Here is a 16,446-nt window from a genome sequence, read left to right as displayed (position 1 = left end):
AAGAAACTAAAAAACAGAAAGTTGTTATGGAGAAGGGGAGTTGGGGCCCTTAATGAGTTCCATTTACCTTTGGAGTTGACAGTATTTAGAAATATCCAAACACAATAGTAATTGCTGCTCAGAGATATAGTTATTTTTTTAAGATTATAAAATTATGAAGGTCTATTTCCATTCACATATACCTCCACATGGTTATTCACCATACCAAGTGTGAAGGCACCTCAAAAGAGACCTGGCTGTTGGCAAGGGGATGGCGAAGCCTGGAGATTGAGGTTACTGGCAGCTAGCTGGTGAAGGGAACAGAGTGCTGGGTCTGGAGACAAGAAGATCCATCCTTTTGGCCTCAGACACCATTAAAGCCTGGTTAGTGAGCCCTAGCTGAATCTAACATTTCATGGAGGACCGTAACTATACCCACTTTGCATCCACTCGGTTCACCCTCCAGTCCTCATCAACTTGCCAGCAGCCTTGTCCCTCCCTATGTTTTGCCTTTTCCTCTTAGAATAAAGGCTTCTTGAGGATAAAAATGGTCTTATTTGCTTATGTATATATCCTTGGTACTTATCACATGGCCTCAACCAACATTGTCGTATAATAAATTCTCTTATAAACTCCAAGCTATACAGAACAAAACAATTGTAGTCATCTGTCAGAGGAGATTAAGATTATGTTTTATATACAGTCTTTGTTGCCTTATCAATTTACTGCAGTTTTCCCAAGGTTGCTTTCAGTGAACCAACAGAGGATAAAGTTATATACTAATGCTTATATTCAATAAGAGACAGTTAGATGACTCAGTGATAGAGCTCTGTCCCTGAAGACAAGGAAACCTAAAATCAAATTCAGGCCTCAGACAATTACTAACCATGTGACCTTTGACAAGTCACTTAACCTTGACTGCCTCACATTCATGGACATCTCCAGTCATCCTGATCCATATCTGGTTACTGACTCCAGATGACTGAAGAAGTGAAGCTGGTGACTCAGCACAGTGCCCTCACTCAGATCCAATTTACAAGCAGGTCATGCCATCACCTCCCTGATGTCATGGTCCTTGAGAACGAAGGACAAACATTATCATCATTCAATTACAAAAACCAATTATTTTATCTAGTTCATGGAACACTGAATAAAAGGAATAACAGAAAAATATCCCAGGATTATTTCTTTCTCAACACCATCCTCTTCTTTATGAACTTCTCTAAAGCCTTTGATGCAGCTGACTACCTTTTTTTCCTTCATAGTCTATTCTCTGGAAGTTTTCAGAACACTGTTCTCTCTTGTTTCTCCTTCCAGTTTTTTGGCCACTCCTCAATCTCCCCTGATAAACCTTCATCCGGGTCACATGAACTAATTGTAGGAATTCCTCAAGGTTCCACTGTGGGTATTCTCTTTATCTTCTATACAGTTTTGTTTATTTTCTTCAGATCCTGTGGATTCAATGATCTCTTAGCCAGATGAATCTCAAATCTATTTATCCAGACCTGATCTTTGTCTTGGCCACTGTCCTTGCTTCTTTAATTACCCATTGAACAAATTGACTTGGATATACCTTAGACAACTTAAATTCATTTTTTTTAGGTTTTTTTTTCAAGGCAATGGGGTTAAGTGGCTTGTCCAAGGCCACATGGCTAGGTAATTATCAAGTGTCTGAGGTCGGATTTGAATCCAGGTACTCCTGACTCCAAGGCTGTTGCTCTATTCACTGTGCCACCTAGCCGCCGACAACTTAACTTCAACATATGCAAAACTACACTGGGTCTTTCTCTCCAAACTTTCTAACTTCCCTATTGCTGTCAAGGCTTGCCTCTCAATGTGCTGGGTTCACAACCTAAGAATTATCATCAATTCCTTGATCTCTTTTAGCTCCTGGTGGATCCATAATGTTGCAAAGCCAGGTCAATTCTACTTTCATATCATGTTTGCATACATTCTTTTATCTCCTTTGATTCTATTGCCACTCTGATATAGATCTTTATTACTTCACACCCAGACTATACAATAACCTGATAGTTAGTCTCCTTGCCTCAAGTTTTTCTTCCCTCAAGTCCATCCTCCATTTACCTACCGATGTTATGTTCTTAAATGTCATCCTCCTAATCAATATATTACAATGTCTCCCTTTCACCTTCAGGATCAAATATGAAATTCTCTTTGAGGGTTTTAAATCTAGCCCTTTCCAGTTTTCTTAAACTTTAGATCTCTCTACATACTTTATGATTCAAGTACACTATCCTCTCTGTTGTTTCTCACATTGAACACTGATTTCTCAACTCCATGTCTTTTTCAATGCTTTTCTCCCATTCTAGTAATTCTGCTCCCTAGATTCCTTCAATTCCTGCTAAAATTTCACTTCCTTTGTACCTGTGGTTCTTTTCCCCTCTTTTATAATCTCTTTGAGATCCAGATCCAGAAGTGATATTGCCAGATGAAAAGGAATTCATAGTTTTATATGCAGTTTGGGCATAGTGCCAAATTGCTCTTTACATGTACAAAAAAAACTTGTAGCATCTCTTTTATGTAGTGACAAAAAGTGTAAAATGAGGGGGTACCCATCAATTGGGGAATGGCTAAAAATATTATGATATATGAATATGATGGAATTTCTTGTTTGGTAAAAAATCATGAACAGGTGGACTTCAGAAAAGGCTGGAAAGAACTGCATGAACTGATGCTGAGTGAAGTGAACATAACCAGGATGGCTCTTTAAAATAATTTTCTGATAGCCTGATTGGTATGGCATTAAATAATTTAATTTGATGTCATTTTTAACTCAGCATACCCATACACTGTCATTTTTCTAATTGTTTAGGTCTTATTTTATTTGTGTAAAAAGTGTTTTATAATTGTGTTCATATAGATTCTGGGTTTGTCTTGGCAGGCAGATTCCCAGGTATTTTTTTAGTTGCTTACAGTTATTTTAAATGGAATGTCTCTTTCTATCTCTTCTTGCTGGACTTTATTGGTAATATACAGAACTGCTGATGATTTCTGTGGATTTATTTATTATTATTGCATAAATTGCTAATTGTTTCAAGTAACTTTTTAATTGATTTTCCAGGATTCTCTAAGTATACTATCATATCAACTTTAAAGAGTGAGAGTTTTGTTTCTTTACTGCCTATTCTTATTCCCTAAATTTCTTTTTCTTCTCTTATTGCTAAAACTAATATTTCTAATACAGTAGTGATTAACAGTGGTGACAATGGGCATACTTGTTTCACCCCTGATGTTACTGGGAATGCTTCAAACTTATCCCCATCATATAGAATGCTTGTTGATGCTATTAGAAATAGAATGTTTATCATTTTAAGGAAAATTGCATTTATTCCTATGCTCTGAGGCATTTTTAAATAGGAAAGAGGGCTATATTTTGTCAAAGGCTTTTTCAGCATCTCTGAAGATAATTATATGATTTGTTAGTTTTGTTATTGATGTGGTCAATTATGCTGATTGTTTCCCCAATATTGAACTATTCCTGTATTCCTGATATAAATCTTACCTGATCATAGTGTATTATTCTCATCATAACTTAAAGGATCTCTTTGCTAATATTTTAGTAAAAAATTTTGCATTAATATTCATTGGGTAAACTGGTGTATAATTTTCTTTACATCCCTGTTCTTTAGCACAGAACTGGCATATTGTAAATATATAATAAACGTTTGTTGACTCCTGAAAATAAGAATCAGATTATAATGATAGCAAAGTCCAAATCACTGGCCATTCAGTGAAGAGGACTTTTCCAAGAGGGAGGAAGAGAAGTGATAGACATCCCCACAGTATATAATAAGAGGATTAAGAATTTAAAGAAATATTTTTGGAACATGGAGAATATCACATGCTGATTGTCCTTGGCTGCTTCAGCTGGCACTGAAAGCCCAAGTTTCCTGCTTAATTTGATGTTTATTTTATTTAATGGGTTGTTATTTATAAAAGAACTCCTTGCTCAACAAACCTTTGCTGTTTGCTGGGTTTCTTGAATTGTTCAGTGATAGGAAGAGGAAAAGTTCTCTTGCTTAAAGATAGAACAGGTTATAAAAAATGTTTGGTGAAGTTAGGCTGAAAGAAGAGGAAGGGAGAGAAAAAAGAGAAAGGAGATAGAAGTAAAAGAAAAGAGGAAAGTGGAAAGATGAGAGAAGAGGAAAAGGGAGGAGGGGGAGAGAGAAGAGGTAATTAGGTATTTCTTTTTTCTTTTTCTTTTTTTTAGATTTTTGCAAAGCAATGGGGTTAAGTGGCTTGCCCAAGGCCACACAGCTAGGTAATTATTGTGTCTGAAGCTGGATTTGAATTCAGGTACTCCTGCCTTCAGGGCCAGTGCTCTGCACCACCTGTCCCAATGATGAGGTATTTCTGAGGGCAAAGTCAAGATAGTGGTATAAAGGTAGGAAGTTTTTCTCAAAATAAACTTTAAATTAAAAAAAAAAATCTCTAAACAGACCCTACAGTGATAGAACCAAAAGACAGTGAAATAAATTCACAGCTCAAGTTATCATGGAGGTCTGTCTCACATGGGTAAAACCCAGCATAGATGGGGCAGCTGGCAAGCTGTGACTCTTAGTCACAGCAAAGCTCAGGTCCAGGCCCAGCAAGCCATCAGTACAGTAGGACAGCAGAGATGGTCCCAATCCCAGCTCAGAAGTAAAAGTTTGAGTCCCAGGGAAGCTGGGGCAACAGGAGGAACTGGGTTGGGCTACCCTAAGGCAGGGAGCAAACTGGTAGCACTTGAGACACCATAGGCAACACTATAGGTAAACAGTAAACCAAGGACTAGACCCCTACCCTAGCATAAGGTGACTGTGTCCCCTTTGCCCCAGGAGCAGAGTTCAACTATCAAAATGAGTAAAAATTCAAAAAAGTACAAACCATAAAAAACTACTATTCTGAAATTAAAAATGTCATTTCAAAAGAAGAAAGCAGTGACAAAATTCCTACATGTGAAGACTCAAAGGGGTTTTCTAATTGTCTCAAATCCAAAAAAATGTTTTAGAAGAACTCTAAAAGGATTTTTAAAGATCAAAGAAGAGTAGAAGAAGAAAAATGGAGAAAAGAAATGAGAGTCATGCAGGAAAATTATGAAAAATTGACTGAAAAAAAACACTACCTTTAAAAATAAAAATGGCCAAATGGAAAAAAAGAAATCAACTCCTTTAAAAGTAAAAATGACTAACTGGAAAAAGAATGAAATTCATCAAAAATAAATTTGACCAACTGGAAAAGGAAAGAAACTTATCTAAAGTAAGATAAACAAGCTGGAAAATAAAAGAAAATAAAACTCTAAAAACTAGAATCAGATAAATCAAAAGGTTAAAAAACAGAAGAAAATATAAAATACCTCTTAGGAAATATGACTAATTTACAAGTGATTGATCTACCTAGTGAAAGCCATGATCAGGAAAAGAACCTAGACAATTTCAAGCAGGAAGTCATCATAGAAAATTGCCCTAATATCCTAGAATAAGAAGATCAAATAGTCCATGAAAAACATCCATTGATCACCTCCAGAAAGGTGATCCATAAAGAGATTCCAAAACAAAATCTCCAAGGAATACTGAGGTCAAATTTCAGAATTCTCAAATAAAGGAGAAAATACCACAAGCTGCCATAAAGAAACAGTTTAAAAATGTGGGAGTCACAGTCAGGATTATAAAGAATTTATCAGCTTCAACATTAAAGGATAGGAGGGCCTAGTATATGATACTCCAGAGGGCAAAGGACCTTGGATTACAACCCAGAATCAACTACTCTGCAATCAGCATATTCTTTCAGGGGAAAAGATGAACTTTCAATGAAATATAGGACTTTATCTCACCTGATTAAAAGACCAGACCTAATAATAAAATTTGATCTTCAAATACAAGTTTTAAGAGTATGGGTATAAATTATGATAGGATGATGTTTATGGTTCTTGAGAACTGTACTTCTATCAGGACAGTTGAAAGGAGTATACTTTGATAGAGTGTGTGGGTATAAAACAGATAAAAAACTATTGACTTGAAAAAAGGATTATATTGGGAGAAGAAGGTGGAAGCATTAGAGGATAATTAGCACTACATGAAGAGGCACAAAGGGCCTGTTATAGAAGAGGGAATGTAAGACGAGTATAAACACTGAGTAAATCTTACTCTCAACATATTAAATTCAAGGAAGAAATGATACACATTCCCAATTGGGTTTAGAAATTTATCCTACCCTACAGGGAAGTAGGAGGGAACAGGGAAAAGGACAGTGTGAGGTAAGCAGCAATCAAAAGTAAAATATTGGTGAGGAGGGATAAGAGGAAAGGAGAAAGAAAAGTACAAATTGGGGGAAGATAGAATGGAGGGAAAGTAAAAGTTTTTACACAAATAAAAACAATGCAACCAAAATTAGAAGAAATACAGAAATCTGGGAAGTAATTTTTACAGTTAGTGGTTCAGTAAGAAATAATGAGTGGATGGACTTTGAAGAACCTTGGAAAGGCTTTCAGGAAATGATACTGAGTAAAGTGAGTATACCCAGGAGAATATTATACACTTTAACAACAACATTGTGAGATGATCAACTATGATAGATGTAGCTCCATTCAGCAGATCAGTGATCCAAGACAATCCCAAGAGACATGCTATGGAAATTGCCCTTTATATCGAGAGGGAAAAAATCATGCCTGAATGCAGAACAAGGCATTCAATGTGCACTTTTAAGATTTTCTTTATATTTCTTCTTTCTCTCTCATGATCTTCCCCCTTCCCCCCTTAGTTCTTCTTTCACAATATGTCTAATATGGACATATGTTAGCCACCATTGTACATGTATAACCTATATCAGAATGTTCATTGCCATGGGGGGTGGGGTGGGGTGGAGAAAGAGTTACAGAAAAATGTGGAATTCACTAGCTTGCAAAAGGATGAATGTTGAAAAATATCTTTGCATGTAATTGAAAAAAATAAATGAGGTTGAAAAGAAAAAAAAGAAGAGGGGAGAGAGGGAGAGGGGGAGAGGGGAGAGGAGAGGGAGGAGAGGGAGAGGGAGAGGGGAGAGGGAGAGGGAGAGGGAGAGGGAGAGGGAGAGGGAGAGGGAGAGGGAGAGGGAGAGGGAGAGGGAGAGAGGGAGAGGGAGAGGGAGAGGGAGAGGGAGAGGGAGAGAGAGAGAGAGAGAGAGAGAGAGAGAGAGAAGAGCTTCTCTTATTCTTTTCCATAAGACTTGTGTGATACACATGAGATAGCATAGCCAAGTGGTTAGAGAGCCAGCCTCGAAGCCAAGAAAACCTGAGTTCAAATTCCACTTCTGGGACATAATAACTGTGTATACCTGAGAAAATCACTTAATCTCTTGAAATTCTGGGTAAAAGAAGTTCCTGATCCTTGGAGGTCCCTATATTAATGACCTAATCAGTTCAGTTCTTATTCTCATGAGATATACATGAGCCTTACAAAGGTACCCGAGTTCAATAGAAATGCTACTTGATTGAGAGCCAAGAAAAGCTACTTACTAGAATCCCCAGGTTCCCTGGTTTGATGCTTCACAGTGCTTTAAAGCCCTAGCAGCTCCACACCTGGACAAACTTGTTAAGTTTAAAGAATTGAAGCTCAATACACACTCAATACACCTTGCTAGTCACAGGACTAGCAAGGAAAAGTGACCAAACCAAGATTTAAAAAGTAAACTGGACCCTGGCCAAGTAATCTAATCTCTCTCTTGGTCTCATCATAAATAAAAGGACAGAATTTGAATAGATGACCTGAAGTCATCTAAGTCTTATTCAGCTCTCCCTATTTGAAGTCAATGAGTTTTCAAAATTCTGGCTCCAAATATCAAAACTAAGACTTGATACTCAATCTTTGGATTCCCAATCCACCACTTGTCCAATCAACCTCATATATCCTGCTTTTCTCTAGAGACACAACTAATAAAAATTTTTAAATGTCAGCTCCCCTCCCTCACTGAAACATTTTCATTTTCTTCCATACCGGTATGATCTCCCTTTGGAACTTTGAATCCTCTTACAGAGAAAAGGCATTTGATAAGTGTCTCTGAAGTATATTCAATAAGATGAACCAATAAAAGTTTCCTGAATGATCAGACAAAGTGCTAAATACATATTTCTGTAGGGCATTGAACCTGGAGTCAGGAAGACCTAGGCATGTATCCTGCCTCAGACATTCATTAGCTGTCATACTGTGAACAAATCACTTAACCTTTCTGGGTCTCAGTTTCTATATCTGAAAAAAATCAGAGGTTTAGAATCAGTGACCTTTAAAATCAATTCTAGCTTTAAATCTATGATCTATTGAGCAAGAAGTGCTATTTGCTTTAACTCTTTTGCCTTTATTGACAAGGATAGTGAGTATTCCAAGGGCTAGAGGAGAAAGGGAGAGAAGAAAGGAAAAAAGTGAGGGAGGAAAGTAAAGGAAGTAGAACAAGAAATAGTCATACAACTAACTATTGGTACTGGAAGAGATATTAAAAAATCATATAAGCCATGACTCATTATAGCTAAGGAGACTGAGGCTCAAACAGAGCTCCTGGTTAAATTGGTCTTAAAAATGTGTTTATCCAGCCTGTGACCATTTTCACTGAACCATATTCAACAGAAATGCTTGTGGACAATTTGGACTACTTCTGAGAATACAGCTAATACACTTAAAAAAAAATTCTGATCCCCAACTGACCTAGTAATGAGTCTGTTTCCACAATCGGGTAGGTTTTCTTTTTTTCCAGGTTAAAAAAAAATCCCTTTATTGAAATTCCTTTTGGACTTCATTGTTTTCCTGTCAATATCAGGATTTACACAACAATACTTCTTTCAGAGCAAGTACAACAAGGAAAATCTTGTGTGTTTGTGTGTGTGTGTGTGTGTGTGTGTATGTGTTGTTTTTCTTCTCTCCTAATGTGGGATGAGTGGGGAGCCCTGGGAAACCATGGCAACAGCACCTTGCACAAAGTTGTGGTCTTCAGGCAAATAAATGGGCACAACAATCTCAAACGTTTTTGTTGGTGATCACCATAGTAAATCCAACAATGAAGCTCTTTTAGCCTATAAGTAACTGAATTTCATTTCAATGATGGAAAACATTGATCATCTCAACTAGCTATTCAGGATCTAAAGTTCAGAGTTCCCAAAAGAAGTAAATCTGTGCAGGAAGAAAAAAGGGAAATGTATCTTTTTTCCAGATTCTTTCCAATCAGAACAGATTGTACAGGAAAGAGGTGGGGGGGCAGAAAGCAGAAGAGGGGATTGGGGACCCTTGCTGAGGCAGGAAACCTTAGTTAGCAACCCTTATGGATTTCTTTCAGTCCTATAAAATACAATAATATTCATCTCTATTCCCCTTCTGACAGGTGAAGATGTATAGTTTGGGAATTTAAGTTAATAGAAACCAGAAATAAACCTCATCATTGTTGAAAAAAGAAAGAAAAAACAATCCCTTTGTATTCTGTGCTGCAAGCAAGAATACAATGGGAAAAGTCCTACCTTTGGAGTCAGAGGATTCATTAGGTTCAAATACCTCTTATAATCCTTATTTAAGCAAGTTACTCTCTTTGGGCTCTAGTATTCTGAAACATCAAGTGAAGGGTTTAGATTAAATGGCATCTTTTCAAGAGCCCCTTGCTATCTAGCACATTGCCTCTCAGACATTAGTTATAGGAGATATAGTCACAATATTTTCCAGAGTCATTAAGACAGGTAGAGAATAGAGAGGCATCTTGGGAGCTTTATGACTTCCTACCATTAGAACTGACACATGATTGTCTGAGTCAGGGACAGGAGTAGGACAAATAGGTAGAATATAGAGTTAGTATGATTTATAGTCAGAAGGTTACTCATGGTGGGTATATTTATTATAGAAAGAAGAGCAATAGAGGTATTGTAAGTCCTGGGGGGTGGGGGGAAGAGGCAATATAGAGGTCAGAGTCTCAGAAGGAAGATTACATTTGAGGGTATAGATGATAGAGTGAGATGTGCCAAAATTAGTATTCAGGATAGGTACAATGGCAAAAGCTGAAGGGTGATTTCATGTCAAAGTTCACATGCTTCAGAAGAGGAAGGATAGATCCTACCCATGCAAGTAATTAAGGATAACCAACGAAGTCCAAGGGAAGAACCTACCTTAGGGCAGTAGACATAGTTGCTAAGTCATCAAGGTCAAGCCAAAGGGCCCAACTGTATGAACTCCAGCCCTAATACTGGAATACTTCAATATGCATAATAATACTTCCTCAAACTCATGAATTATTAGTTTCAACTTGTTTATGTCACATGACCTTCATCCCAACTCCGCTATACACAGAGATAATCATATGCCTGATTTTGCCATCAACCCTGTTCATGAACCCTAAAATTCTCATATCTAATCACAATCTGTTGTCATTCCACCTCTTCCTCTGTTTGCAACTCCCAAATCCTTTATTTTCACCATGATTCCCAATCCCTCTATCCCTTATTTCTTTTTCCAGGTCTACACTCCTGCATTAGTTACATTGTCATTCCTTCCCTATCTTGACCTCAGGGTGAACGGGTTCAATTCTATAAGGGCCTCCTGTCTCAAATCCTTTGACTCCTCATCCTATTATTCATTTTGATTTCCATTGCTCATCTTGCCCTACCAAGTCTTAACCCAGGATTATTCCCTCCTTCCTCTGCTTTGCTTCTATTCACATTCTCTAGAAAGAAGCTGGAGAAAATTATGAAACCATGCTGACCTAGGTCCCCTACAAATTTTTGTTACATAAAATCAACTGGGTACTTAATATCCCTAGTCACCAAAGTAGTTTTTCCAAAAGTCTTCATCCTTCCTCAAGCCTCCAACAATTCTCCCAAATCTTGGGGGTGGCTAGGTGGTGCAGTGGATAGAGCACTGGCCCTGGAGTCAGGAGTACCTGAGTTCAAATCTGACCTCCAATATTTAATAATTACCTAGCTGTGTGGCCTTGGACAAGCCATTTAACCCCATTTGCCTTGCAAAAACCTAAAAAATAATCAATTACCCCAAATCTAACCTTTGTAGCTAAAATCTTTCCTCATATTTCATTGAAAATACTGAGGCCATTCACTGAAAGCTCCCTTTTCTCCCTCCTCTTCATCTCATGTCACTCACATGTTTTCTGCCATTTAAAACTCTTGTCTCCTTTGCTGAGATGTCCCTCTCCGTGCCAAAAAATAAATGCTTTACATGCACATCCATTCTATTCCCTCTTCTACAACAAATTGTATATCTCCATTCTCTCACTAATTCTCAATCTTGCCCCACCTAATAACTATTTCCTTGCTGACTTCAAACATATGCACATCTCCACCATCCTCAAAAAGCCCTTGTGTGATATTAACCCTAATATTATCCCTTAATGGTCTTTTGTGAATAAGCTCCTTGAGAATATAGTCTATAATTGATTCCTCCACTTTCTATCCTCTATTCTCTTAATTTCCTAGAATCTAACTTCTGACCTCATCATTCAACAGAAATGCTTTCTTCAAAGTTAATAGTGATCTCTAAATTCCCAAATCCAATAACCTTTTATCAATTCTCATCTTTCCTGATCTCTTTGCAATCTTTGATACTGTCAATCACCTTCTTCTTAATCATCTTTTCAAAGTTTTTAGGACATTATTCTGATTCATCCTCTGCCTGACAAGACAGCTTCTTCTCAGTTTCCTTTGCTGGATATTACTCTGGGAATACCCCAGGACTGTATCTTTGGTCTTGTCCTTCTGTACTACTTTACTTGATGATCTCATCAGTTCATATGAATTCAACTATCTTCTCTATGTTTTTGATTCTCAGATCTACAAACCCTCTAACTAGCCCTAACCACCCTCTAAAATTCCAAATTGAACCTTTTGAACTAGATGTCCCATAAACAACTTGCACTCAGTGTGTATAAAACTAAACTCCTCTTTCACCTAAATTTTCTTCTTTCTTTATTACTATTGAAGGTTTCTCACGTCCTCCATGTCTTTCAGGTTCTCAGCCTAGGTATCATCCTTGATTCCTCACTTTCTTCCCCACCCCCATTCCCATATCCACATCTGATCTGTTGCCAAGGCCTATCAATTTTACCTTTGTAACATCTCTTATATATGTGCACATCTCTCTTCTGCTGCACCATAGTATATGCCTTCAACTCCTCACTCCTAGCTTATTTAAATAGAATGCTGGTTTATCCTCCTTGTCTGTTCTCCACTCAATATCACACTAATCTATCTAAAGTGAAAATTTATTTATTTAAAAGACTTCTATTCAATATTAAATAGATCCCTATTCAATAGATTTCTGGATCAGACTTAAAATTCTCTACTTAACTTTTTAGGCCCTCTATAATGTGACTCTTTCCTAATTTTCCAGGATTTTTACACTTTTATTCTTCCCAACTTAACCCCATAATGTAGTGTGTGATCAAATAATATTGTCTTCTTTGATGATTCTTGCACATAACATCCCTTATTTCAACTAGTAATCTTCACAAGTTGGTTCCCATGTTTCAATTTCTCTCCCTCCTTGTCTTCACCTCCAAGATTTTTGGCTTCCCACCTTTTATAAGAAGTTTTTCTTGATTCCACTTAGTGCTAGAACATGCCCTGTTGACTATCTCTAATTAACCATACATACATATATATATATATATATATATACAAATATGTATATATATATACACATATAAGAATTTTACACATATAAAATGGATAAGCTTGTAAATACAGAGGGCTAAAAAATTATAAAAGCTTGTATTACACTATCTGCTAATTTTTTTCCTCTGTAAGCTCTCTTCTGAAACATTGAGGTCATCCTTTCCAGTTTACCACTGTGCAATGATGAAGAGATTTCTTGAAGCATGTACTGTTAAGTATGTTTAACCTATAGAAGACTTAAGGGGAGCATGAGAGTTCTTTTAATATCTGAAATGAGAGAAAGTGAAAGAAGCATTAGTATTGTGCTTCTTAACTCTGGAGACTAGAATAGAACTGGGATCCCTGAGTAAAACTTAAGAGAGAAAAAGATTTGGGCTCTGCTTAAGGAAAATATTTTTTTAATAATCAAGGGCATCTATCAAAGAAAAGATTGAATACAAGTTAATTCCTCATCATTAGAGGTATTCGAGTAAACACTGGATGATTACTTGTAGAAGATGTTATAAGAGTGATTTATCCTTAGGAGGAAGATTTGATCAGATGAACTCTAAGATGTCTTCCAGACTTGAGAATCTATACTTTACTTACCTGATTCTCCCATGAACCTTGATAGCCTCCTATAATCATTTGTTACATTTGATACTCTTCTTTTGGGGGTAATATCTACTTAAAATGTAATTGTGTTCTCAAATCTGTGACAAAATTTGCAAAATAAAATAATGATCTCATCTAGAATGCTAACCTTGACATTGCTAAATATAAATACTATGTAAAAGCTTATTCCTTAGAAAGTGAGTCATCTCTGGAAAAGTGATTGGAGGGTGTTCTAGCAGTCCATATTATCACTCATTAGAGTTACCTCTATGACCTAAGAACAAACCCCCTGATGTGTTTAGAGGACAGAATCCAGATGGAGGCAGATGGAGGAAAAAATTCTCCCAGTGGCCATCTGTCTCCTTCCCTGTAAGATTAAATAGATGAAAGGTATATTTTCCTTGAAATGTTTCCCATCTTGTTCTTGAAGTTCCTGTCATCTATTGTTCTATCTTTCTTGACTATAGATAAATTTTTATCAAGATGAAGGGGCATAAAATCAAGGTGAGCAAACAGTAAATGGTCCACTAAAGAGAAACATAGACACATGCTTTCCTACTTGAATAGCTAAGGCCTTGGGAACTCAAATGATCTACTATCAAGTCTATACATTCAGTAGTTAGCATAATTCCCTTTGCATTGCTCAGATGCAGCAAATGATACACTGGACCTGGTGTCAGGAAGACAAAAGTTCAAATCTAGCCTCAGATATTTTCTAGTTCTGTGATCCTGGGGAAGTCACTTAATCTTGTTTTGCCTCAGTTATCTCAATTATAAAATGGGAATAAAAACAGTACCTGTCTCTTGGGGTTATCGTGAGGTACAAAATGAGAGAGTGTTCATTAAAAAAAAAGTAATTCTCTGGTTCATAGAAGGTGCTCTATAAACAGTTATTCCCTTCTTTCTCCTGTGTTACAGTCATTCTATATGGATATACCCTGTGTGCCTGGGTAGGTTGTACATTCAGAGAGGTAATAGATCCTGAGAACATTAAACATCTATGGGGGCAGCTAGGTGGTGCAGTGGATAAAGCATTGGCCCTGGAATCAGGAGTACCTGGGTTCAAATCTGGTCTCAGACACTTAATAATTACCTAGCTGTGTGGCCTTGGGCAAGCCACTTAACCCCCTTTGCCTTGCAAAAACCTAAAAAAAAATCTATGGAATTTTTAAGCATAATATAGTTTACTAACATGTCTTTTAATCTTTTCATTATTGCCTCATCTGAAGAAAAAGATGAATAACCTCTGCTTTTTAAAAAAAAATTATTCCAAAACACAATAATTTCTGCTCCAGGCCCTCATTTTTATTCTATCTCTATATTTCAAATGCGGATTTTATAAACAATATATTTTCTGTGTCTGTTTCATAATCTATTCTGCTATACTCTTACATTTTATGAGTGAACACATCCCATTCACATTTACAGTTATGGTGTTTATATATTTCTTCTACAAGATCCTTTTATAGTATCTTCTCTTTGTCACCTTTACCCTTGACTTTTCAAAGTCTTTTAAAAATTTTGATGAAAGAGAAGGAATGTGATCAGCTCAAGTAATTTATAAGTGCAACACCTGCTTCCATTCTACTATTCCTCCTCTCTTCATATAATCCATATATTAAGTGGTTATTATATTTTCTTCTCCTTTTAATCCCACTTTGTTATCCATCTTTCAAAGGTGATGCTTATTTTGTTTGTGCCCATTATATTATCTTCACCAACTCTGTCCTCTCTATCTCTTTTCCCCCATACATGCTTCTTTTCTGTTGAATTCAGAATATTTCTACACAAAACTCTGTGTTTATTTTAACCCTCCCTTGAAAAATTTAAGTATGGGTGAGATTCTTCCACTCACCCATTTTTATAAACAATTCTCATACAAGTCAGTTATGAGGGGCAGCTAGGTGGCACACTGGATAGAGCACCGGCCCTGGAGTCAGGAGGACCTGAATTCAAATATGACCTCAAACACTTAATAATTACCTAGCTGTGTGACCTTGAGCAAGTCACTTAACCCCACTGCCTTGTAAAAAAAAACACAAAACAAGTCAGTTATGAGAAATAGGAAGTCCCTCCTCTTTCTTCCTTGATTCTTTCTTTATTTTAATGTTATTTTTTCAATTGCATGCAAAGGCAATTTTCGACATTCATCTTTTTATTAGTTTTTGAGTTCCACATTTTTCTACCTCTCCCTTACCATAATAGTGAATAATGTTATAGGTTACACATGTACAATCATATTTAATATATTTCCACATTATTCATATTGTGAAAGAAGAATCAGAACAAAAGGGAAAAGGAACCATTGGGGGGGAAGGAAAAAAACATAAAATAAGTTCTAAAAACTAAAAATAGTATGCCTTGATCTGCATTCAGACTCTATAAGTTTTTCATCAAGTCTTTTAGAATTGTCCTTATTCACTGAACTGCTGAGAGGAGCTAAGTCCATCATACCTGTTGATTACACAAGGTTGCTGTCCAAATGTTCTTCAGCTTCTGCTCACTTCACTCAGCATCAGTTCATGCAGTTTTGAAATGAGTCCTTTATCTATGAAAATTGTTTCCCAACTTTCTTGGTTGCTTTGGTTCTATTTGTATAAAAGTTTTTTTTAATTTAATGTAATCAAAATTATCCCATTTTGCATTTTATATTCTCTATATTTTGTTTGATCATAAATTCCTCCCTTCTCCATAGACATAACATATAAACAATTCTGTGTTCTCCTAATTGGTTTTTGGTATAACCTTTTATGCCTCTATCCTATATCCATTTCAACCCTATCTGGAGAAAAGGTATGAAATGTGGGTCTATACCTAGTTTCTGTCATAATAGTTTCCATCATACTAGCTTCCAGTTTTCCCAGCAGTTTTTGTCAAAAACTGATTTCTTAGTGCAGAAGCTGGAGTCTTTGTTAATCAAATAGCAGATTACTATTATTTTTATTTCTTTTTCTTTTGTATCTAATCTATTCCACTGATACATCATTCTATTTCTTAGCCAGAATCAGATAGTTTTGATGAGTGCCACTTTATAATATAGTTTTAGATCTGGTATGGCTAGACTACCTTTCCATTTTATTTTCAATAATTTGATATTCTTGACCTTTTGCTTTTCCAGATAAATTCTGTTTCTATTTTTCCTACTTCTATAAAATAAATTTCTGGCAGTCTGGTTGGTGAAGCAGTGAATAAGTAATTTTTTTTTTAGATTTTTACAAGGCAAATGGGGTTAAGTGGCTTGCCCA

The 16,446-nt window shown here is 36.5% G+C and overlaps 1 long non-coding RNA gene across 1 annotated transcript in view; it reads right to left on the bottom strand.

Moving 5' to 3' along the window:
• The window catches only part of LOC141490183 (uncharacterized), a 275,799-nt gene extending 260,079 nt beyond the window's left edge, over positions 1-15,720 (bottom strand). Inside the window, exon 1 of the long non-coding RNA XR_012469085.1 lies at positions 15,656-15,720. This is a non-coding gene — a long non-coding RNA (uncharacterized LOC141490183). The remainder of the gene's footprint in view (positions 1-15,655) is intronic.
• Positions 15,721-16,446: the final 726 nt, after the last annotated feature.

This window comes from Macrotis lagotis, chromosome 5 (genome assembly GCF_037893015.1).
Source record: "Macrotis lagotis isolate mMagLag1 chromosome 5, bilby.v1.9.chrom.fasta, whole genome shotgun sequence".
Classification (NCBI taxonomy): domain Eukaryota; kingdom Metazoa; phylum Chordata; class Mammalia; order Peramelemorphia; family Peramelidae; genus Macrotis; species Macrotis lagotis.
This window is presented reverse-complemented; position numbering and strand designations above follow the sequence as displayed.